We start from the raw sequence: 26,504 nt of genomic DNA, 5'->3' as shown, positions 1-26,504 counted from the left end.
CTGCTTGTCCTTTTGTTCAGCTGACGGATGAGAACGGACAGAATTTGCTTTAGAGCAAGATGGAGATGAATTGGTAGAAGAATTAGAAGAAGCAGAAGAAGTGGGTTTAGATGGAGATGGCTTCTTGACTGGAGACTCTAAGTGACCCTTTTGCTTTTGATCATTGGAGGGACTGACCTTAGAGTTTTGTTCTCTTTTGACTTCAGAACCAAACCTTTGCTTTCGGTTGGAATTGTCTTGTGAACCGAACCTTGGCTTTCGGTTGAAGTCTGTCTTGGAACCGAACCTTTGCCTTCGGTTGGTATTTTCTTGTGAACCGAACCTTGGCTTTCGGTTGTTGTGAGATTCAGGCTTTCTTACAGGATTGTTTTCATACTTCAGATTCTTGTCTTGGTGTGAGAAGTATGCATTCTGAGATTGCCAGAATTGTTTCCTTTCCGAAAGGTTCTTCCTGTATCGTTGGTTCCTTTCTATCTTCTTATTCCTCATCTGCTTTGGTTGATGATGAACATTCGCTTTCGTTTTTGGTTTCTCCTTGGCTGGTTCCTTTTGAACTGTAGGAGTTTTGCTTTGAGCTGAGGGAGTAGAGGGAATGTCTGAAGAAGTTCCACTTTGAGCTGAGGGAGTAGGGGGAATGTCTTCTTTTGCCGAATGATCATCCTCCTGAGGAATATCTTTCGTACCACTGGTGCTTGGCTCACTGAAATTATCAGGCTTATTCAAGGGTTCAGGTATGTATCTCCCTTTTCTCATCCAGGAGGTTCTTTCAGATAAGCCAACGGTTTCGTTTCCATTATCTATTGGAGCTTCCCAGAAGTACTCATCGCAGCCATCAGCATTGTCCTCGTTTACAATAGCTGTGAGTTCAGCTGTTTGATGTTCGGTTACTCCAGTCACCTTGTATACTTGATTCGGAGTGGTCCTGACCTTTTGATACACAACTGCTTTCTCAATTAAAATCGGGGACTTTTGTTGGGACAATCGAGCGAACTCCACTGAGTTTTCAGAAATAAGATTCTTGTGGTTTTCAGGTTCGCTTTTAATAAATTCTGAGCAGTCAACCGTGTCCTCTACAGAAATTTCACTCATGTTTTCGTCCTCGTCAAGCTCAGATGCATTTTCAACATCAATTTTGTTTTCTGAGCTTACGTTGGCGTTTAAAGAGTCAAATTTTTGTATAGTTTCGGTTCTCAGTTTAAGTCTATCATTTTCATCCAAAAGATTTTTGAGCATGTCCTTGTGGTCCTTGGATTTAATGAAGGACTCAATTTTGTCCAGTCCATACATGTAGGTCGGATTGACATCATCAGACGATATCACACTCTCACAATTGTAGGCTTCGGCATCGATTTCATCCTCCTTGAACTCTAGGAAGGGCAAAATCATGCGATGGATCTTTTGGCCTATTTCACAATCTAAGTGAAGCTGAGTAATATTAGAATAAAGACGTTTTGCAATCAAACAAAAAACATTTCGCTGTTTTAATAATTTCAAATTATCTCTTTGCAAGTAAATGTTTTCATCTTTAACTTTAATTAATTCAGACTCCTTCAACTCGATCCACATTCGCCGCTCCTCACTCTTCGACACCACCCTGCTTAATTGATCAGTTAGGTTAGAATTGGTGACTCGAGTTTGAGTTAAGCTACTATCTAGATGAGAAATTCTTGTATTAATGTTTTTTAGTTCTTTCTCATATGAGGATGGTGGTACTTTAGATGAAATAAAAACAGATTGTACCTTCTTTATCAATTCATCGAGCTCATTGAACTGCTGGCTGAGTGGTTTGGCCGTAAAGCACATGTCCTCCTGTACCTTCGGTCCATTGCTTCCTCCATCGGTGTTGTATCCTCTCATTTGAGATACGTCAGTCACCATGAAGCATCTTCCTCCACTGCTTTCCTCCTTAGCCACATAAGCCTTTCCATGGGTAGGCTTCCTCACTTCATCGTCCTCTGAGTCGGTAGACCAAACTTCCATGCTACCGAACTCGTCATCATTAACCGAACCCTGCACAATAAGATCATTAATAGAAGGGTTAGCGGTAGACTTCTTCTTTCTCAACTCATCCAGTCTCTTCTGTAACACAGCTTCCTCATCATTTCCATCATCCTTTTCGGCCATCTTCTTAAGAACACAGTCCTTAGCATAGTGGTTTTTGCCACCACAGTAGAAACAGCTTACTCCGGAATCGCCTTCCACCTTCGGTTCCTTCTTGGGCTCCTCAACTTTCGGTTCATTATTCACCTTTTCAGAACTGTAACTCCCCTGCCAGTTTCGGTTTTTGTTGTTGGGGAATCTCTTCTTTATGAACCTCTTGGGATTGGACACCATCATGGCATAATCCTCAGACGTGAGGTCATATTCCTCCAAGTTGAGGTCTTCATCCTCCATCACAACTTTACTTTTAGATAGGAGGGCCAACGAACCAAGACTCGAAACGACGTTCTTTTCTTGCAGCACAATCTTCTCTTGGGACTTGAGAATACCCACCAGTTTCGCCAAAGAGTATGATTTAAACTGCTCATGGGCTTTGACTGTAGAAACCACTGCTCTCCATTCAGACCTCAGTTCATTCAAGAAAGTAACCTTCTGTTCGATAAGCTTCCTTTCAATATCGTGTTTGATCATCTTGCTGAGAAGATGATTGAAGCGATCGAACGTCTGGGTCACCGTTTCTTCGGCTCCTTGCCTGAATTCTCCAAACTCAGATAAGAGCAAGGTTTGGATAGAATGTTCTAGATCCTTGTCTGTAGAATACAGTTCGCGAAGTCTATCCCAAACTTCCTTTGCCGTCGTGCATGAGCTGACCAACCTGAATGTGTCGGACTGAAGGGCGAATCTGATTAGCCTTAACGCCTTAATATTGCACTGGAATTTGTCCTTTTCATCTTGTGCAATATCCTTCACATCCTTTAGCAGATCATTGTACTCCTTTTGTGTCTTAACAATCCTGGACATTGCAGAATGAGAAAACGGTCCATTGATGATGGCTTCCCATATGAGGTACCCATTATCCTCCGATCCAATCACGTAGTCTTCAAAGTGATGCGCCCATACTTCATAGTCATGGGTGTATAAGATTGGAATCTTTGTCGTCGAACCGATGCTGTTGGAAATATTAATAGGGTTTGATTGCGTCTCGTCCATTATGATCGTAAAAACCTGTTCAAAGATCAGACTTGTAATAAAGCAGATTAGGGCAAAACAATAAATATCAAGATACGTCAATAATGAGATGATGGCTCAATAAATATTATTAATTGCGGAAAAACCCTAATGGAAATCTTTTTCACAGAAAAGATGTGTATCGATTACACAGCCTCCTGCTCTGATACCAATTGATGAGATTAAAAACCTTTAATCAATGAAGATCGATTAGATCTTGAACAAGTATATAAATATAAAACAGTAAGAACTCAATAAAAAGAACAAGACAAGATTGAATCAAACGAGTCGAATGATTAAAACAAAATCCTCAGAAGAGCTCGATTAAGAACATCAACTATAGAGGATTGGTAGGTTACAAGAACGATTAAAGAAACCTTGAAATTACTATCGTTAAGCTCTCTATCGTTATTCTCTAAAATCGTTAACCTAATATGCATGCAAGCATTAACTTATATACAATACATAAAAAGGCTCTCGGTGGGACAGGCCCAAACCGGAGTGTACATGGCTAAACTATCGAGCCCAAAAGACGCAACATCAAAATCGTCTTCAGCCCAACAGTAAGCCCATATCCATTGTACCTCGAACATATCGAAGAATGTCTTTGACTTCATTAATGTCTCTTGTTGGGACATAACTATATCTTGCTAATAGGTTTACAGCAAAAGATATATCAGGTCTCGTATTATTAGCAAGATACATTAGTGCCCTAATAGCACTATGATATGGTACTTCGGGACCAAAAAGTTTTTCATGTTTTTCACAAGGTTGAAATTGGTCCTTTTGGCATCTAAATGCGTTACTACCATCAGGTTACTCAATGGATGTGATTTATCCATATAAAACATTTTAAGCACCTTTTCTAGATAACTGGATTTATGTACAAAAACTCCATTTTTTGTGTGCTCAATTTGAAGACCCAAACAAAATTTCATTTTACCAAGATCTTTCATTTCAAGTTCTCCAGGAGTTCCAGTTATGTTCAAAGCATCTATGTAAACAACAATTATCACAAATTCTGATCCAAATCTTTTTATGAATACATATGGGCTTAATAGATCATTTTATAGCCCTATTTCAACAGAAATGTACTTAAACAATTTTACCACATACGGCCAGATTGTTTCAATCCATACAAAGATTTATTTAATTTTACTGAATATACTTCACGAGAATTAGGAGTGTATGCTTCTTTTTTTTTGAACCGGCAAATACAAATATACTAATCTACTCCTAAACTAACACCTAATTCCACCTATGTCCACGACGGGGCTTGAAACCTCGACCTCAAAGAGGGAGGACACCACCTGATACCGTTGGGCTAGAAGCCCTTTGGTAGAGTGTATGCTTCTGGCATCTTAAACCCTTCTGGGATTTTCATATAATTATCATTCTCAAGTGAACCATATAAATAGGTGGTAACTACATCCATCGGATGCATCTCCAATTTTCTATGTGTTGCTAGACTTATTAGATAACAGAATTTAATTGCATCAACCATAGGAGAGTATGTTTCTTCATAATCAATTCTGGGCCTTTGTGTAAAACCTAGTGTAACAAGTCTTGCTTTATATCTCACAACTTGATTTTTCTCGTTTCTTTTGCGCACAAATACCCATTTGTGTCCCACTGGTTTGTTTCGTGTACGGACTACAGGCCCAAAAAAATTTGTTGTGTAAGAGAATTAAGCTCTTTGTTGATTGCATCTTCCCATTTTGGCCAATCTTTGTATTTTTACATTCCTCTATAGATATAGGTTCAAGATCCTCATTTTCTTCCATAATCTCGTGCGTACCATGATATAAAAAATTATCGTCGACGTCTCTCTTATTTCGGTTCCATCTTATTCCTGTCATGACATAATTTATTGAGATCTCTTCATTTTCAAAAAATTTAGGTACCCGATATCTTTTGTTATGTCATTGGGCTCTTCTAGAGCTTTATTAATCTTTCAAGAGATTCTTTTTTCACTTTTGGACCATCAATTATATTTACTCCTTTTCGTTTTCGAGGATTTTTATCTTTGTAACCGGTTGGTCTTCCACGCTTCAGGCGTGCCTTAGATTCATTTGTAGTTGTATGTTTTTCCTTCTGGGATATCAATATATTCTAACTAGAGCATTTGCTACATTTTGTAAATAAATTTTCTTTTTCACTTCAAGTTCACATTGACTTGAACGAGGATCTAAAACTGAAAGTGATAATTTATTCCAAGAGATTTTATTCTCCAGCTTCTTTATTTCTTCCCCTAATGTTGGAAAAACTGATTCATCAAAATGACACTCGTCAAATCTAGCTGTAAATAAATCTCTAGTTGATGGTTCTAAATATTTTGCTATAGATGGAGATTTATATGCAACATAAATTCTCATTCTTCTTTGAGCACCCATTTTTTTGCGGTGAGGTGGAGAAATGGGTACATAAATTGCACATCTGAACGTCCTTATATGGGAAATATTTGGTTCCTGACCGCAAACCAGTTGAATATGGGAGAACTTATGATAACTAGTTGGTCTGATGCATATAAGTGATGTTGCATGTAAAATTGCATGTCCCCATGTCGATGTATGAAGTTTAGAATGCATTAGTAATGGTCTTGCAATTAATTGAAGGCATTTGATTCATGACTCAGCTAAACCATTTTGTGTATGAACAGATGCAACATGATGTTCAATAGTTATCTCAATCGACATGCAATAGTCATTAAAAGCTTGTGATGCAAATTTTCCAGCATTGTCAAGTCGAATTTTCTTAATTGGGTAATCGGGAAAATATACCATTCGGCAGATTATTTGTGCAAGTAATCTTGCAAAAGCGAGATTATGGCTAGATAACAAGCACATGTGTGGCCATCTAATTGACGTGTCAATTAAAACCATAAAATATCTAAATGGTCCAAATGGTGGATGAATTGGTCCACATATATCCCCTTGAATTCTTTCTAAGAAACTAGGACTTTCATACCCAACTTTTTTCAATGATAGACGGGAAATTAGTTTTCCTTGAAAACATGCAACACAAGACAATTCATTAGCTTGAAAAATCTTTTGGTTTTTTAAGGAATGACCACTTGAAGTTTCAATATTTTGCGCATCATAATTGATTCGGGATGGCCCAACCGGTCATGCCAAACTTTGAAGGTGTTATCATACCTTTTATTTTCAATAGCATGAGATTCAATCATTCTAATATTTGTATAATACAATCCAGAGGACAATACGAGTAATTTTTCCAAAAGACTTTTCTTAACCGATGTCATTTTTGTAATATTGAGATACTCTTTATCACTATCATTAGTTGTTTCAACATGATATCCGTTGGACCGGATATCCTTAAAACTTAATAAATTTCTTGGTGATGAAAATAATGCATCACCAATTGTAATTATTGACCCTTTTGGCAATATGATATTCGCTCTTCCGGAGCCTTCGATCATTTTTTCAGGACCTGTTATTGTATTAACATTTGCTTCTCCAATTGATAAGTAAGCAAAATATTTTTTATTATTAAAAATGTTATGTGTTGTTGCACTGTCTGCAAGACATATATCTTCCTCATTTCTTTTGTGAATATCCATATTTCTCTTCAAAATAATAATAATAATAATAATAATAATAATAATAAGAAGAAGAAGAAATAAGAAATAAGAAATATTCGACTTAGAGAAATAAAGTCATATTTTGTTATTTTTAGAAGAACAACCAAGATCTCTTCTCATGACACAACTATGACATAAAAATCATAAAGACATCAAACAAAACTACATATTATTCTTGACCATGACAATGACTCTAAACAAACATAATGCAAAAATCAAATGACACTAGAAAACCAACAATTTCATGATATGGCATATCCACCTCCTTTTATGGGAAAAATTGGGTATGTCCATCCCCATCCATAGCACCGTTTGTCCCCTCCGCGTAGGCAAGATAATTGGCAACATCCAGATGTCTCATTTCTAGTTGATCTACAAAAAATTAATTTTGAACAAAATGTGTTTCCGCATTTTTTCCTTCTTTTGATTGTAGAGAAGCTTGACAAAGATCAACAAAATGTTGTGGAGTGTGACATGTTCAAGACCAATGATCGGTCATTCCACATCAATGACAAACATTTTCAACTTTCTTTTTTCCTTGACCACTTTTATCATTAGGATGTGGGTTTTTGTTATTTTCTCACTTCTGGAAGTTACTTATATTATTATTATTATTATTATTGGGACGATAATTATGACGGCTCCACCACGGCCACGACCGCGGTTAGACCCACAGTCATTATAATTAGATGATGTCGCATTCACTTCAGGGAATGGACTAGAACTAGTCAGACCTGATTGGTGGTTTTTAATTTAAAGGTCATTATTTTGTTCAGCCACAAGAAGACATGAGATTAATTCACAATATTTTTTACAATCTTTCTTACGATATTTTTGCTGCAGGAGCATGTTAGTGGCATGAAAAGTAGAGAAGGTTTTCTCTAGCATGTCTTCATAGGTTATAGTCTCACCACATAGTTTTAGTTGGGAAGTAATTTTGAACATGATTGAATTATACTCACTCACATATTTAAAATCTTGTAGCCGAAGGTGTAACCAATCAAAACGAGGTCTAGGAAGTATCACCATTTTTTAATGATCATGCCTCTCTTTCAGATTATTCCAAAGATCAACTGGATCTTTGACAGTGAGGTATTCAACTTTTAGTCCTTCATCGAGATGGTGGCGAAGGAAAATCATTGGCTTAGCCTTTTCTTAGCTTGATGCTTCATTTAAAGGATTTACATCCTTTATGGTGTTTCCAAGACCCATAGCCTCAAGGTGGATTTCAGCATTAAGGATCCATGATAAATAATTTTTTCCACTAATGTCAAGAGCCATAAACTCAAGTTTTCTAAGGTTTGCCATAGTAAAAGTACTAATCGAAATAAAGAGTTGTGTTAGCGGAATGTTAGTTAAGAAGTGTCATAAAATTACTTGTGATCATTATATTACTTTTAAGCATTATACATATGAACTTTAATATATATATATATATATATATATATATATATATATATATGTATATATATATATATATATATGTATATATATATATATATATATATATATATATATATATATATACATACTTGACAATGACAAGAACGACAAGAAGTTGGAGCTCTATGGTAGAGTTGTGCTGATAACATGTTATAAAATATGATCAAATAACAAGATAAATTATAGAATAATGAAGGACATGAGAGTGGAGGGAACTTTTATTCCAATATTTGTGATGAAATCATCAATTTTCTAATACATATGGCTCACTCTTTATACTATCAAAACAAGATGAAAGATGAGTTATAATATGAATGCATATTATATTGGTGCATTATTCCATTCATAAAACACATTGAAATTGTTGTGACTAATGCTAAATAATGATGGGAGTTATGAGAGAAATGGAGAATCCAATGGTCATTCACAAACTAATATTTCATAACACATTATATGATTTGGATCGGCGTGGAATTACCCAATCGATTATGAAATGACACATTCCTCACAAAATGATCATTTTTTGCAAGACATATTTTTTCTATTTACTCCATTCATAATGGTTATATTTACTTAAATTAACTAATTTGGAATTTTTATGACATCCCCAGTTTCACGGCTAGAAAATTGACTTAATTTATGCTTATTTAAATTCATAGTATCATTTTTAAAGAATTAAAATACGGAATTTATTCCTGATAATGTGATAATATTATTACCAAGTATTTTCGAAGATATGCGTTTTATTAATCATTTTGGCATGTCATCGTCAAAACAGAAACATAAGCATAACGAATGTATTACAGGCTTTACAATATCTAATGGCCTGTATTTCCTTTTATTCTCTCATCAGATCCAAACATCAACTAATTTCGTATCAACACCTTTGATATAATGAAACTGAGTGGGTCATGTTGAGAAACCTAGTGAGTACATATGGGTTTTAATCCCACAAAGTTGTAACATATATATCTTAAAACCTACAATAACATTAATGCAAATATTTTACATATAAGCAATCTACCGCATCTCATCGATCCTTGCAAACAATCCTATACAATGACATAATTAATACTCTCGAATTTGGAAATGAATGACTTTAACTAATCCATACTCTCGGATCTAGAATGAATAACTGAGTCTAATCCATACGCTCGAATTAGTGACGATTAATTATGCCTAATCCATACTCTCGAATCAGTGACAAATGACTATACCTAATCCATACTCTTGGACCAGTGACAAATGACTATACCTAATTCATACTCTCGGATCAGGGATGAATGTCAGATTTATATCCACAGTGCATATCTCACATGTATTTTTAACAAAGATGTTCTTAACACATATTACTGGCAATAAGCATATATCTTACATATAAACTCTTTAACATATATTTAATAATTTAATTAATACTTGTATTAAAATCATGTTAATGAAAGGGACTATGTACTCACCTGATAAAGTGATGACTGGAAAATTGGGCAAGGCTTCGCTTCAGAACCTGGCTTTTCACTTGATGTGACCTATGTTCAATTATCTCTAAGTCTTAGTTTATTATTTTCTTACCACTAATTAATAGTCTGGATTCCTCAACGATCCCAATGTCTACTGATCTATAGCTGATAAGAGACAACCAGGTAGGATCATATCGGAGATAGGGTCTGTTTGGTATAGATAATATATTGTTTGGAAATCTTACTTTGAACACCTCACTAAATCCATCATTGACATCATTCCCGTAAGTAGATCAATCAGTAATATGACGTTGGAACCACTAACAAATCTTATTTATTAATTCATAACAGCAACTATGAATTTTTAAATATAAATTACACTAAAATAAAATAGAGTGTTATTTAAATTATAGAGATTCCCTAGATAAAAGTATGGAAATTGCACTAATAGAGTTCCTACTAGATGACTATTACTTTATGGGCACTCAGGAGTTGCAAGGCTTCGTCGGTATACTAGAAACTAGGAAAATGGCTAAAAGTCGAAGAATATCAAAAGAGAAGGCGTGTAGGGGTGAGATACGGGAATTTTATACGGAGGCGGGTATTTATAACCGGAAAAATCAATGTGCATCGTGCACCCTATCAGTGCGCTCTGCACACTATGTTGGAGGTGGTGGCATGACGTTCATCTAGTGGTGACATGTGTCACAATCTTGTGGGTCGTCAATGTGCGCCGCCCATCCTGTTTGTGCGCGCGGTTGCATGTAGATTTTTATAGAATCTTAGAAAACTCATATCTTCTTCAAATGAGATTTCTTTTCAACGGGTTTATGTCCACACGTAGCTACCGATGAGATCTACAACTTTCATTTATACTCCGTCGTCTAATTTTGACTTTCTTTTTAAAGTTGTATTTTTAATAGTCTTAGACTATTAAAGTCCGTTAAAAATTCACAACTCTCTCGTCCGACGTCCGTTTTTGACTGTCGTTATATTGTCGGTTTTCTATTAACGCGATCTTCGATTCTTGTTTAGATTGTTTCAGGTAACAATCAACCTATCTAAAAGTCGATATCAGTGTTGCATAATGTTATGTTGGAATTTAGAAAAATCATAACTTCCTCTTACAAATTCAAATTTGGACGTTCTCTATATGCACGCTATCGGTTTAACGATTGTGACGACTTTTGTTTAGATCTCATAGACTAAAAATTAATCTATCGAAAATTTATTTTTTACGATATGCAGAGTCATGTCGGTTTAATCGCGAAACTTCGAAGAAGCATAACTTCTTCATATGAAGTCGGATTTCAACATTCTTTATATGTACGAAATCCTTATCTCACATACTATAACTTCGGTTAAGGATATTGTTTAATTTTAACGCTTATTTTCTTTAAACTGAGTAATCCGAATCTGCAGCCATTATAATTTTAATATCTCATTAACTAATTTGGCAGATACTTTTTATAGTAACTAGTATTTTTTTGGCCGCGCATTGCGGCGACGCTAAAACGTTTTATAAATTAAATTTTTATTATTGTTTAATTTGATAAAATTTAGGTATCATTGTATTTGTTGGTAGATAAATAAATAAAGTCGATTCGACTACTAAAACTATCAATGTATAGGGTAAAATCAAAATTTTAGAAAGTCAAGGTGTGTGAAAGTAAAATTTTACAAAGTTCAAAGCCGATGGGATCAAAGTGACATTTGATAAAGTTAAGGAATGGTGAGTGTAGGGAAATCATATTATATATACTATGGGGGTTAAACACGAAACTTTAGAAAATGGATAGGTGGCAGTGACATTTTAGAAAGTTCTAAGTCGAGAGATTTAAATTGACATTTTACCAAGTAGAGTGCTGAAAAGTTTCATTTTACAAAGTTAAAGAGTGGCGAGTGTCGATGGTAACATCCATCAAGGTTGGTACAACTGACCAACTTCAATTTATACTGATAAATGGATAAGTATTATTTGTGATCAAACTCATACATAGGAAACATAAATAAAAATAAGCACGCAAAAGTTAACAAAATTTACATCGAAACATATACAAAAAAAATAAAAAAAAAACTCGAATTTATACCAATACGTACATAAAAATAAGCAAGTAAAAAAAATTAAGTTAACGAACCGAAGTTAAAATATTAAAAAAAATGTATTTTGTATCACATGACTCATATGTAGGAAGGGACAAAGCGTACATAAAAATAAGCACGAAAATATAAAATAAAAGAAAATTTATCTTCAAACTTAGCCAAATTCGAGTTTAGGCCGACACCAACATAAATAAAAGTAAGTAAGTTTTTCTTTTTTAAATAACGAATGAAAGTTCTAAATTTACGTCAAACTATTGACCACTTGAATTTATTAAGACATAAAAAAAGAAAAATAAGCACACAAAATAGTTATTTCTTAAGTTAATAAATGAAAAATAATAAAAAAAATCATATTATATATATTTTATAGATAAACACGAAAGTTTAGAAAATAAAAAAATAAAAATAATATTTTATAAAACTAAAAGTGGAGGTGGTCAAAATGATGTTTAAAAAAGTAGAGATAGAAGAATATCATTATGAAAGTATTTTAAGGTAAAATGTGAAAAAGGAATATTTGTAAAAGTCGAGGGGTACCAACACTCGGTAGAAACATTCACGACGTTGATTTATAATACTAGGCTTTAGATTATAACTTTTATGTTTTTCTCTATTCCTATAATGATTTTTAGCAATGATTAATGTTTTGTACTTAGCTTATTGTATAACTTTTTGTCTTTAATATGTTTGTAAAGACTTTTTAGGAATGTTTTAAAAATACAGATTTCCGGTTGGACCGTCGGGTAAAGCTAATTACTATACTAGTATTTTCATTTTCTAGTTTATATATATATATATATATATATATATATATATATATATATATATATATATATATATATATATATATATATATATATATAGGCCAATCAATTTTACTTATTTTAAGAAGTGATTAATACATATTATTGAATTAAATATAATTGAAAAATATCATCTAATTTAATTACAAGAATATTTTAGTCAATTAATATACATTTAATAAAGGAAAATTGCATATTTTAAGGGATCATAGATTCTATTAATTTTAAAAATCTGATTTTATGAATTAAAATTCTTTTAATTCGGACATTCTGACAAAATGTGTTTATGAGTATATTCAAAAATAAAAATATTGTTGAACCATAAATAATAAAAAAAAAAATTTGAACCTATTTATTGATCATGACTTCAAAAACTTCTTGTAGAATAACAAATTCTTGAACAATCAATTGAAGAATAACAATAAAAAATACATTATTTTTTATAGACTACAGGTAACAATTGATAAGAATTACATTTATTGTTAGATAATAAAACTAAAAAAAGTTCAAAACAGGAAAGAAAACATCAAAATCTAACGACGACACTAATACATTCTAAAAGAATAATGTTGCTTAGAACCACTTTCAATTTTGTGGTTCGTTCTTCAAGCATCAACTTCTGTGAAAACAAAACCAAATTGTAGTTTAGATTCCAATAATGCATTAGCAAATGAAAAATAAAAAAACTAAATTCCTTTGGAAAAATATGTGGACTTGTGAATTGCACCAAAACCAATAACCAAGAATTGTAGAACATGCATAAATCAATGAGAAAATATTCATACTCCATTCGAACATAATTAGAATTCATGATTCTTTTCCAACAGAATTGTAATTCATGGTTCCATTCCAAAAGAATTGGAATCGCACCAATATCATCCATTGAATCATCTACATAAACAAATTGATTTTTATCATATAAGAAGTAAATTTGATATGAAAATAGTGACAAACTAAATTCACTTTGTGCTTTACATATAAGAAGAAGGTCATTGACATAGCCTCTTTGACATTATACCTATTTACAACTACAGTTACACTTACAGATCGCCACTGGCTTAAACCCTCCCATAAACCTCTACACAAATAAAACCCTAGAAATCAAGACCAGTACAAATTATGTTAAAAAAGTCTCATTTACATTGAATCGGATGGAATAATCAATTCACGCACACAGATACAAGCATATACCTGAATTTTGAGTGATAGAAGAATCGACATAGGAAACGGACAGGGAATGCGGGAGCAGAGTGACGATGAAGCCAGGACCACCACCGTCGATGAGAGGAAGCAACCGATGATGATTTTGAATTTAAGGAAATGCTTCCTCCACCGACTGCTGTCATTGCCGGCAGACTCCTCATTGTGTAGAATTGTTGAACATAAGGGGATTTTCAAGCGTATCCCGACCTTTTTCCTCATCTGCTCCTAATTACTCATTTCTTCAACGAACGCCATCTCTCTTTCTCTGGATCGAGATCCTCTAATGTATCGAAAATAAAGAAATTCATGTCTAAGATAGGTTGTGGCGGTGGTAGAGCATCGCCGGTTGATAGTGATGCTCCGATGGCTAGGGGCTGTCGGAGGTGCCCTTCAACCTCGGCAGTAATGGTGTTGGGATCATGGATGGTGAAAACCTAGGTAGTTGAAGTCAATGGTTACCATAATTATAGGATATTATTTGTGGAAACTAATTATCAAATTACCTATTTATCCTTATTTATTTATTTAATTATTTATTTTTATTTTAAATTTTGATTGGCCCACATTTATGCATATAATAACACAATAATTATTTTGAATACTTGAACCTAGCTCTCTTTCTCTCTCTCTCTCTATATATATATATATACATACATACATATATATATATATATATATATATATATATATATATATATATATGGCGTGAGGCGTGGCGTGGCGGCAAGGCCAAGCCTCAAGCTTAACGAGCCATGGCGAGCCACGGCGTTTTTCAAGGCGTGATGTAAGGCGGCGATTTTGTATTAATTTAAAATTATATTACCACATAAATATAAATTTATATTAAATATAACTACTTTTTAGAAGTGTTAAATCAATAACTAATAACAAAAAGTTAACAAAAACCACAATACTTGTATCTCCGGTTTGAAAAGACATAACAAAGAGAAAAAAACTGTGTCTCAAACGAAAAAAACACGCGCCATAACATGCCATAACGCGCCATGGCGCGCCATATCACGCCTTGCCATGCGTTACGCCTAACAGCAACGTTATGAAGCTTTTCGTAACGGCGAAGCCACGCCTTGGCGCGTGCCATGGCGCGCCTTTTAGAACACTGCCAAAGGGCCAATGGCCTATCGGTATGGAGTGACCATCTCATATGAGAGGTCAGGGGTTCAAGTCTCGGTGGAAACAAAGGTGGTTATTTAGGAATAGATTAGTTAGTTTGATGTTTCAAAAAAAGATTCTAGTGATGCTATGTGGCATCCTTAAAAATTTATTCACATTTAATACTTAGAAACATATAAATATCAATATTCATATTTTGAATTTTAAAAGCCAAATAAGGATTTAAATTTTGAAATCATTAGTCATTCTCTTTTATATACTATAGCTCTTGTAAATAAATATAATATTTTTTTATATCTGAAATGTGGTCTACCTTGAGAGAAAATCTTTAACATATTTTGAACCATTAACTCCAAAGTTATAACTTAAATTCTTGAAATATTAACCCCTTGCTACATTTAGAATGCATAATTCTATACAAATCATATAAAAATAGTTATTAAAGTAACTAATTGTTTTTTAGATCTATAAAAGTAACTAATTGTTTTTTAGATCTATAGGAGGTTAATTTTTTTCTTTTCATCAAAAAGATAATATTTTTTTTATTTAGATCATCCTATCTTACATTCATTTTAACCTGCTTTTGTTAAAAAAATAAAAAAATATATTTAATTATCAATCATTCAAGGCTCATTTATTAAAATGCAATATTATCGATCCTAAATTGACAATTATACTTCAATATAGTTTAATATTGAATTTTTATTTTTTTTATTTTATCAATCTAGTTTTATTGTCTATCTTATAAAACTGTGATTTATATGGATCTCTAACCTTATATATATATATATATATATATATATATATATATATATATATATATATATATATATATATATATATATATATATATATATAGTTTGACGTCCAAACATTAAAACTTTAAAAATATATGTAACATGTTATAGATAAATCTAAATACATTGAAAAGACAAATAACTAGAAGTTTTATATCAATTCAAATATAACAGAAAAACATAAATATAATACAAAAATAAATTATAATTTTAGATAAATACAAATACATTAAAAAACTTTAAAACATCTATACAGTGATAAGAACCGGTTTTAAACATAGTTTTCTATTCAAACTAAACTTGGTTTTTATAGTGATGGTTTAAAGTCATAGATCTTTCGTTACTTTCGCTAACTTAAAGAAAATATGTAATCTAATTTGATAAACTGAACTTGGCATAAAGTAAATGATAATTAACTACCTATTCCCAAGATTAATGTGTGTATTATATCCAAGATTCTAAATAACGCTAGACATGATCTGGTAGTAATTTCAAGCCTCAAGTTTACTAGTCGTGCACGTCGTTTTCTAAGACGTGGCATAAGGCGGCAATTTTGTATTATAATTTATAATTCTATATATATTTTCTACTATTATTTATTTTATATACGTATGATTTAAAGTGACAATTTATTAAATTATGACGGCAACTACAAGTCTTTTAGCCGTAATGAGCTTTTTAGAATCTTGATTTTATATATATATATATATATATATATATATATATATATATATATATATATATATATATATATATATATATATATATATATATTCAACAAAAAAACAAAATAAATAAATTTGAGCAATAACAAAAAAGGTGTTCTTTTTTGTTAAATCGACAAACTAACTTACACCTAAATGCTACGACTTAAACTCATGACTTTTTATTTGAAACTCATGACTTCTTATTTGAAGAGAGATACACCTAAATCAAAGACCCTTTGGTGGGAAAGGGCGTTCTAGTTGCTCACTTGCTATCATGGAATTTCCTCCTTTTGTTCTAGCTGGCCTAGTGTTCTTAGTTTGTAATAAATTTGGGCATTCAAAAAATAAAAACGAATTAAATAAATAATAAATGCGCCATTGGAATTTGGAAGACAAATAGTTATCTAAAGTAACGTACAGTACTAGGGTAGTATAAAATTAGTTTCGACTTCTTGTGTAGACTAATGGTATTGCACATAGAGAAACTTGCAATACTAAGACAAAGGGCACCATCTGAAAGGTTCTAATGTTTTAAGAAGATTTACACTATTATAATGGTATATTCAGATCATGCGTTCGTTTAAAAGTAATACGTAACATTGAAAGTCATACGGCGTTTTTCCTTGCATGATATACAACGGAAGCCCACAATGAAATCCAAATTCACTAGCAAACCTATTGGATTGGATGTATTCTGCATCTCGGATAACTGGGACGACTCTGGTGCAGGTATGTGAACTGTGACTTCCGTTTGCTTTAAGTTCTGCTGATCGAACCCTGGAGCTGTGGTTTCTGCAAAGTAACTTACATTCGAACTTGAAATATAATAGACGCTGATGTTTAGAAAACTATCATATGAAACTGATATAAGTGGATTCCGGTTGATGAATTCAAGAACTAGGTTGAATGACTCGTTCTCTGTTTTAGCACCATCGAGTGGTATTATATGAGAGATATTGCATACTGGTTTCAGGGGATATGTGAAGGCAGTTACAAGTAAAAATGCTAGATACAAAATCAGAAAGCTGAAATAGGAAAGAAAAAAACAAGCTTTTCTTTTTCTAGGCAATGGAACACGTTGATTATTTACTGACCCATTCTGAGCTTCGTATTCATTGCTCTCTGAACTTATTTCGTAGCTCCTTCGGTGATCAGGATCACCAGTGTCATTTGGAATTTCATCGCTATCACTATCAGCTTGATCATTCAAAGACAAGGAAAGGCTGCTCATGTTTATGATGGGTGGAGGAAAGTGGAAGATAATATTGTATGGAATGAAATTCCAGATATGCGCCTGACCAATGCTACCAATGACACCTTATGAGAGGTGAAGCACACCTTGGTTTTTGTAAAAACTTGAAATCTGTATTTCCTACGGTCAAACATCCCAATCTTTATATGTACTTCCACTTTTATATTTAATGGGAATTACAGTATTTTCCTCCATTTTCTTATTTAAATTTAATCGTCACTTATGTTCTGTCTTAATTATTTTAGATAAAATTACAAAATGGTGCATGTGATATAGTGGATATTGCAAGTTTGGTCCAACTTCCAATTTAATTAGCTACACTAATGGTACCTGTGGTTTCATTTATTTGTTGTATAAATGTCCTCATCATTAAAGATAATGTACTAAGTTGGTTATTGTGACTTTGTCCTCGATCCATATAAAATTGTTTTTTTACCCTGTTAATTTTTTTATTTCTTTTCGTATTACTTATTTCCTTATTTTTTTTAAATAGAAAACAAATAAGCCCTTCACCACCTCTACCGGTTTCAATTCGTGGACACTTGGTCCCTAATCCATATAAAAAGACTCTTTTACTCCTTTTATTTATGTCATTTTCACTTATTTTAGTTTACAAAAATAGAAAACAAATAATCCCTTCCCCACCACTACCCCTCCTCCAACCCGGCTTAACCTGCTGCTTGGAAAAGTCTACAAGTTGTCAACAACCCTCTATGGACTTGTCCTGAAAGGACATTGTCTTTCTCGTGATATAAGAGCATTCACAATGCAAGTAGTATAAGAGTTGAATAAGGTGGTGATTAGGATTAAATAAGAGTTGAATGGAGTGTGGATGATGACATGGAATAGAGTTGAATGGAAGAGCTGAATGATCATTGAAGGGTTTAATAGAAGGAATAAAATGATAATTAAGATTGAATAAGTATTTAATGGGTTGTGGGTACTATTGTATAGATGTTTAATGGATGATATGGCAATCCATTGAACTTTATAGAGTTCAATGGATTGTGGATGCCCTTAACAATCAATGAAGTTGTAACACCCCTAATCCAGCAGCACCCTGAAGGGAAAGGAAAACCCTAAGTAAAAGGGTTAACTCGTCAAGTCCAAGGAAGAACTTGACGAGTCGGAGCGTGTCCCGTGTCGCGAATTAAGTGACCGACTCGAGGAGTCGGGGAGACTGACTCGGCGAGTCAGGTCTGGGTTGGGAAACCCTAATTTCGGGACTTGGTGCCCTATTTAAACATCATTTCAGGCCTCCACCCCAGCCTTCATCACTCCCCTCACCTACTCTCGAAACCCTACGCATCCATTGAGTGTTCTTAAGCTTTCCTTGCCATTTTTGAGTGATTAGAAGCTAGAAGAAAGAAGGAAACCCTTGGTGATTCAAGAAGAGGCAGTAGATCCAGAGCTTGGGTAGTATTTCAGAACGTTTGGAGGTATAAAGCTTATGCCTTGGCTGTTATTCATCTAGATCCTCTTCTTAGCTTGTATTTTGTCACATTTGGGCCATTTCCAAGGTTAATCCGAGCATTATGCCTTTGAGGATGTATTGGACTTTAGATCTAGGCACTCTTGAGCTTTAGAAGCTCAGAGTTGCTATTTTTACCCAGCTATGGCTCCATTCCATGACACAGACCTCCATTTTAGCTTGGATTTGGTGTTCAAGCTTCATAGCACCTTACATGCATGTAAAGTTGGCAATTTTACGTGTGATGCTAGCCTTAGGAGTCCAGATCTACAAATGGGAAGCAATGGAATGGACTGTAATCGACAGAATAGAGATGACACAAGTGGACTCGGTGGGTCTGTTCATGGACTCGGCAATCGGGTCGCAAACCCTAATCTCTTCTGGTTATGAGTCAAATCAATGAGTTGAGTGGTGACTCAGTGGGTTGGACAGGACTAGGAATCGGAGATTGAAGGACTCGGCGAGTCATGGGGTGACCCGTCGAGTCGAGTCGCGAGTTGCATGGTTTCTGAGGTTATGAACTTGGTGAGTCATTAGGCTGACTCAGCGAGTGGGGTCAACCTAAAAGGTTGACTTTGACCAGTACTTTGACTTTGACCAGAGTTGACTTAGTTTGACTTCGGAAGGAAAGTTTAGGACTAAGTGTTATATTGGTATTGGTAGCACGGGGAGCTAGAGAAACAGTGGTTCAGACAGTTGTTGGATAGCTGTCAGGAGGGTATCAACAGAACCTCAATAGTGCAAGGTGAGTCTCCTCACTGTGTGAATGGGCCTAAGGCCACAATGCCGGCCCATGTAGTTATGAGTAGGACAACCCGGGGGTTAGCCCTAGGCACTGTATGCTAGTATGATATTTCGGACCAAGGTCCGATGCCGGGCGGGTGCCCAAGGAATGTTTTGCATGTTAGATTATACTTGTTGTTTGTGTGATACTTGTATGTGCCTTGTAGGGAGGTGAGTGTGGGCGAGGTCTCGTATCTCATCATTAGCAGAGTATGGAAGGGGTTCCATACCTCATTAACAGAGCAGGGGCGAGGCCCGAGATAGGAGAGGAGTGAGTGTGGGCGGGGGCCCGTATCTCACTAACAACAGGAGCATGGACAGGGTTTCATGACTCACCAATAGCAGGACAGGGGCGAGGCCCAAGATAGGCAAGGCCTTAGTACAGGAATATAGTAGACTCAGTTAGCCTATGTGTTATGAATTATTTATATGCTTGTATGTGTTTAGCAGGCGGGGCCTAGAGACAGGCGGGCCCTAAGAGAAACAGATTTGTATATTGAGCGGGGCTTGAAGCTAGGCGGGGCTTAGGGTCGGGCGGGGCCCGATGTAGCGGGCGTGGCCCAGTGTTTGTAGTATGTGATTATATATGCTATGTGGTAGGTTGGGGAACTCACTAAGCTTCGTGCTTATGGTTTTCAATTTTGGTTTCAGGTACTTCCAGTAGCGGAGGGAAGAGCTCAGGGTGATCGCATGGCACACACCATTGTTTATTCAGCCTGTGATGTTTTACTCTGATAAGATGAATATGTTTTGAATTAATAATTTGATTTGATGTTACGACTTACGTTTATGATTTGAAAGCTATGGTTTGATAATGATTTAAAAATGAAATTTTTGGATCGAGTTTTTGGGACGTTACAGAAGTATAGTTGGAATAACATTCTGCCTTGATGCGGACTGATAACTTGGGCAACACATACGCATCATTGTGTTGTTTTGTCTTCCTGTTATTTTAGTTCGTGGTGGCTACAGCAATGATGGATCCGAGTGAGAGAACAAGAAAAGAAATTAGCCATGCGGTTCGGAAAGTAGACAACAAGTCGGCTCTAAGGTTGATGAAGAACCCGATCTTTCATAGGCGGGGAAAGCATACTGACACACGGTTCAACTTCATACGTGAGTGTGTTGAAAGAGGAGATCTAGAGGTTACAATGAAGCAGGTAAGTACTCAACAACAACGAATATATATCCTAACGAAATCGTTGGGCAAGGTCAAATTTGAAGAAATGAGAAAATGTTTGGACTGAATGACATAACTGATTCATATTATAGGGGAAATGTTGGAATAATCCTAATGCACCCCAACATGCGGCACTAGTTTTGTATTTTTCTTGTTTGACATAGTCAAGGCATAGTTTCAGTTTTCTTTGGCATGTGTAGTTTAGTTCCTTATTTTCCTGCTTCATTTACATTTAGTTTTCTTTTTGAGTTAACCTATTTGATATTGCTCCTTGAATAAACAGAGAAAATTGCCCTAGAATTATTACTAACTTGCTCTCCTCCTTTCCATCTGCAGAAACAACACAATAAGAAGTTGTTGTTCATATAGACCTACAGTTTTGTACTTTAGCTAATAAGAAGTTGTTGTTGATACAGACCTACAGTTTTGTTCATCTATTTGTACTTGCATAATTTCTAGGATCGTGATTGCAACCATTTTCCAAAATCTATGATTTAGACCCTTATGCATGGGTATCACGAAATCTAATTTTGGATAACTTAAGAGAGACAATTTACAAGTCAGGTCACTTGTAAACCCGATTCTGGAACATTTATCATCCTTATATAGATGTAAGAAAATGGTTGGAAGGTTAACTTCCCTTTTGGCGCCAAAATGGATTGGTTATACAACATAACGAACTTATGACATCATCATCATCATGTTATACCTGCTTTTGGCTAGAAATGCATGGTTGGACTCTTTCCTATTATAGAAACTCGTTCTGGTTTTCGGGCGTAACCCCTTGACCTCGTCCGCTGATTGGTCAGCGGAACCACCACCAAGTACTCTGTCCGTTGGATCCCACAATGGACACTGCCCCTAGACCCCGCTAGGGGCGCTACCCATAATTGGAACCCTATACCTACACTACTAGAAAATTGGTGTAATAGCTACAGCACAATCCGTAGCTATAACCGGATAGCTACGGAATTGCTACGGAAAAATGTCTGTAGCATAATGGCCCGTGGCTAAATTATAGCTACGGATTAACTACGGAATAGCTACGGAATATTCCGTAGCTACCATAGCTACGGAATAGCTACGGAAATAAATAACTACCGATTTCCTACAAAATAGCTACGGAAGTGAATAGCTACAGAATAGCTACGGATCCAAATAGCTACGGAATAGCTACGGATCCAAATAGCTACGGAAATCCGTAGCTATTCCGTAGTTAACTTCGATTTATTTAAAAAAAAAATAAATCAAAAAATTTCCAATTTTTTTTCAAATACCACATTCAATTCACATTTTCAAATACCATATAAAATACACCAAAAAACATCCCTTATATCAACTTTGACACATTCCTTTCCATTGTTCAAAATATCTTACAAAAGTAAATACTAATTAACAAAACAAACAATATCAAAAGTTTACAAATTCAATTGTTCAAAAACAGCTAGCTTAGCTCCATGGTCCATATATTGAAGTGCTTCAACAGGGGAATCAAGAAAGTGGAAACACACACTAGACTTGGGCTCACCATTTTTAGCTTGTTAGTAAATTGAAAACAATTTAAACATTATGAAAATAAAGAAACATATTAAAAAACATATACCTAACACAAAAGGTACCTTCTTGTTTTATTGTTGTGACAATGTGTAGGATTGTATCTTTTGAACTGGAATTGAGGTTATATACACAGATCTACGAACTCAAACATTTATGCAACTAGGTCAAGTAAGCAAATATCCATTAAAAACAAAAGATAAATAATCAAATATATAATATAGAATCATCTCTCACCAAACCAAGTTGATTTCCAACTGCTAAACCTGAAGTCAATGAGTAAAAGTTCAATTCTAAAAATTACTGTTGACGGACCTGTCATACACAAGATCAAAAACTCCATTCTCATGTAGAAGCCACAGTAGGATAATCACTGAAACTCATAAAAAAAGTTGAATATTTACTTAAAATTGATTGATTTGATTCTCAATAAACTGAAAAGTCATATTGACCTTACCCGTGGGAAGATTGCAGAATTGTGATTACCTGGATCACCAGCTTTCCGAACCTATTGAATAAGGAAATCCCAAACATTACTGTTGAACTTTACCACAAATCTAACATTTTCAACCAAAATTTAACTAAAAATCTCAAATTCGACCTAAAATATAATTTAAAACCTCACATTCAACAAAACAAATCAGAATTATCAATGAATTAAACATCTAAATTGTATACATGAAGTAATTTCAGAAAAGAAAATAAAAAAACTAGGGTTTTACCTTTTTATGGAAGAAATCGAGCAAAGGTGCAAAGAGAGAGAGGAGGGCAGCTGAGCCATGGAGTAATAACCTTGGTCGCCTCAATAACAGATGGAGCAGAGGAGTTTGAAGAAGGCATCAACAGTTTGAAGAAGTCATCTAACGGAACCCAAAATCAAAACACACGCTACATCAAAACAAAGTCTAAATCAAAATCAATCCTAACCCAAAACGAAAACCTAATTGGAATTAAACCAAAAAAAGCTTACTTGAAACAATGATGACAATGGCGATGGCAAGCCGATGACGGCGACGACAAGCAGACGACCGGAGCTAAAAAGGGCGACGATGAATCGGTGATGAACGGAAAGCATCGGCGGTAAGATGGAACTCAGACGATGAAAACGAAGACGAGAGGGGGTGTAAGGGGGAGGTGCGAGTAGGAAACAGTGAGAGAGAAGAGGGAAAACGAATCAGGGAGGGAGATAGAGAGAAGCGGGATAATAAAAAATTTCACTGATGGATCCCGCTAAATTAAATGGAGGCGGACAAAAGTTTTGATTTTGTGAAACCCTGAAATCGAAAATGGCAAAAAAAATGGGGTTGTGGGATTCGAACTCGCGTCTATCATAGATACAACCAACGGAACAACCAATCGGCCGAGAATGCCACATCCATACATTTTTCGTCTACAATAGCTTTTAACCACTTACAATTCTATTTTATTATTATTATTATTATTATTATTATTATTATTATTATTATTATTATTATTATTATTATTATTATTATTCGAGTCTTAATTTTTTTCTGGATAAATTTTCTTACATATTTAAGACACGAACAGTTAATAGAAGTGCAAAAAAAACGAAGAAAAACGACGTTTGGTCGCCAAAAATTCGAAATTAAAAAACTCTGTAGCTAATTAACTACGGATTAGCTACAAATTATTTTTATTTTCAATTTTTCGGGCACCAACCATCGTTTTATCCGCTTCGTTTTTTTTCACATCTCTATTATACATGATTATCAGGGAAAAAATGGTCAACTTTTTAAAATTGGATTTTTGAAGCATTTTTTAATATAGCAACATAGTCCAAATAAAAAAATTTCGCGCTGACCTGGCAGCTCAATCCCAGCCAAGGGCTCTGCCCCTTGGACCCCGCCAGGGGCTACCGCCCCTGGGACCCCGTTCCAAGGGGCGCTGCCCCCGAACCCCCATTCGTTTAGGGGCTTATGATATAAATAACAATGTACTTTTAATCTTGAAAAACTTGAACAAGTGTGCACTCCTACACCATACTAACTTGTTCAATATTCAACAAGATCACTTTTAGTCAACAATTTTAATCATATTACACTTAAATAATATTGATGATATAAAATCACCAACAAAACCTCCCCCGTTTAAGTGTAATCCTGATTAAACTTAAAACAAAACATAAGCAACAACAAACTGATGCATAAATGATGACGATGAGGACAATGATGATCATCATCATGACAATGACAATGACTATCGATAGTGTGATGGTGATGGTGGTGGTGGTGGTAATGATGGTGATGATGATGGTGGTGTGATGTTATTGGTTGTGATGGTGGTGATGGTGATGGTGATGATGATGGTGATGGTGGTGTGATGGTGATGGTGATGATGATGGTGATGGTGGTGTGATGGTGATGATGATGATGGTGGTGTGATGGTGATGGTGGTGATGATGATGGTGGTGTGATGGTGATTATGATGATAACGGTTGTGGTGATGATGATGATGGTGGTGGTGGTGATGATGATAAAGATGATGATGATGGTGATGATGATGATGATGATGATAGTGGTGGTGGTGATGATGATGATGATGATGATGATGGTGGTGTAGTGGTGTAGTGGTGGTGATGATGATGATGATGATGGTTGTGGTGATGATGATGGTGGTGGTGATGGTGGTGGTGATGTTGGTGATGGTGATGGTGGTGTGATGGTGATGGTGGTGATGATGATGGTGGTGTGATGGTGATGATGATAATGATGGTGGTGGTGGTGATGGTGATGACGGTGATGATGGTGATGGTGACGATGGTGATGATGATAATGATGGCGGTGGTCGTGATGATGATGGTGATGTTGGTGATGGTGATGGTGATGGTGATTATGATGTTGATGATTGTGGTTGTGGTGATGATGATGATGGTGGTGGTGGTGATGATGGTGATGATGGTGATGGTGATGATGGTGATGATGATAATGATAGTGGTGGTGGTGGTGATGATGGTGATGGTGATGGTGATGGTGATGGTGATGGTGATGGTGATGATGGTGTTGGTGATAGTGATGGTGTGGTGATGGTGATGGTGATGGTGGTGATGGTGATGGTGATGGTGATGGTGATGGTGATTATGATTGTGATGATCGTGGTGGTGGTGTTGTTGATGATGATGATGATGATGATGATGATGATGATGATGATGATGATGGTGGTAGTGGTGGTGGTGATGATGATGATGATGATGATGATGATGATGATGATGGTGGTGGTAGTGGTGGTGGTGGTGATGATGGTGATGATGATGATGGTGATGATGATAATGATGGTGGTGGTGGTGATGGTGATGATAGTGGTGTGGTGGTGATGATGATGATGATGGTTGTGGTGATGATGATGATGGTTGTGGTGATGATGATGATGGTGGTGGTGATGATGATGATGATGATGATGGTGATGGTGATGGTGATGGTGATATTGGTGGTGATGGTGATGTTGGTGATGATGATGATGATGATGGTGGTGGTGATAGTGGTGATGATGATGATTATGATGATGATGATGATGATGTAGGTATACGTGTTTATGAGATGTATGTGTACGTATTCATAAGCACTATAATGTTAAACCATTAAACGAGCAAATGGATCCCGTATGTGCACACGGCTTTGTTAATGATATTAATAGCTATAAATTGGTGAAATTATAGATAATCATGTATAATAGAGATGTGAAAAAAACGGAGCGAAAAAAACGACGTTTGGTGACCGAAAAATCGAAAATAAAAAAAATCCGTAGCTAATCCGTAGCTATTTTGCTACGGATTAGCTACGGAATTCTAACGGAAAGCATATTCCGTAGCTAATCCGTAGCAAAACAGCTACGGA

The 26,504-nt window shown here is 35.2% G+C and overlaps 1 long non-coding RNA gene across 2 annotated transcripts; it reads right to left on the bottom strand.

Annotated features, from left to right (window-relative positions):
- Nucleotides 1-22,417: 22,417 nt before the first annotated feature.
- On the bottom strand, nt 22,418-23,916 carry LOC145073979 (uncharacterized). 2 transcript variants are annotated; one of them, XR_013691633.1, is made up of 5 exons: nt 23,624-23,916; nt 23,376-23,541; nt 23,111-23,161; nt 22,891-23,026; nt 22,418-22,791 (listed from the first exon to the last, which is right to left on the bottom strand). It is a non-coding gene; the product is annotated as an uncharacterized LOC145073979 (long non-coding RNA). The 2 variants fall into 2 exon arrangements; XR_013691632.1 differs by having other exon boundaries at nt 22,418-23,026.
- Between the last annotated feature and the right edge of the window lie 2,588 nt (nt 23,917-26,504).

This window comes from Lactuca serriola, chromosome 9 (assembly GCF_051521515.1).
Source record: "Lactuca serriola cultivar US96UC23 chromosome 9, Lser_US96UC23_V15, whole genome shotgun sequence".
NCBI classification, from domain to species: Eukaryota; Viridiplantae; Streptophyta; class Magnoliopsida; order Asterales; family Asteraceae; genus Lactuca; species Lactuca serriola.
Note: the sequence above shows the minus strand (reverse complement) of the source record. Positions and strands in the feature narration are given on the sequence as shown.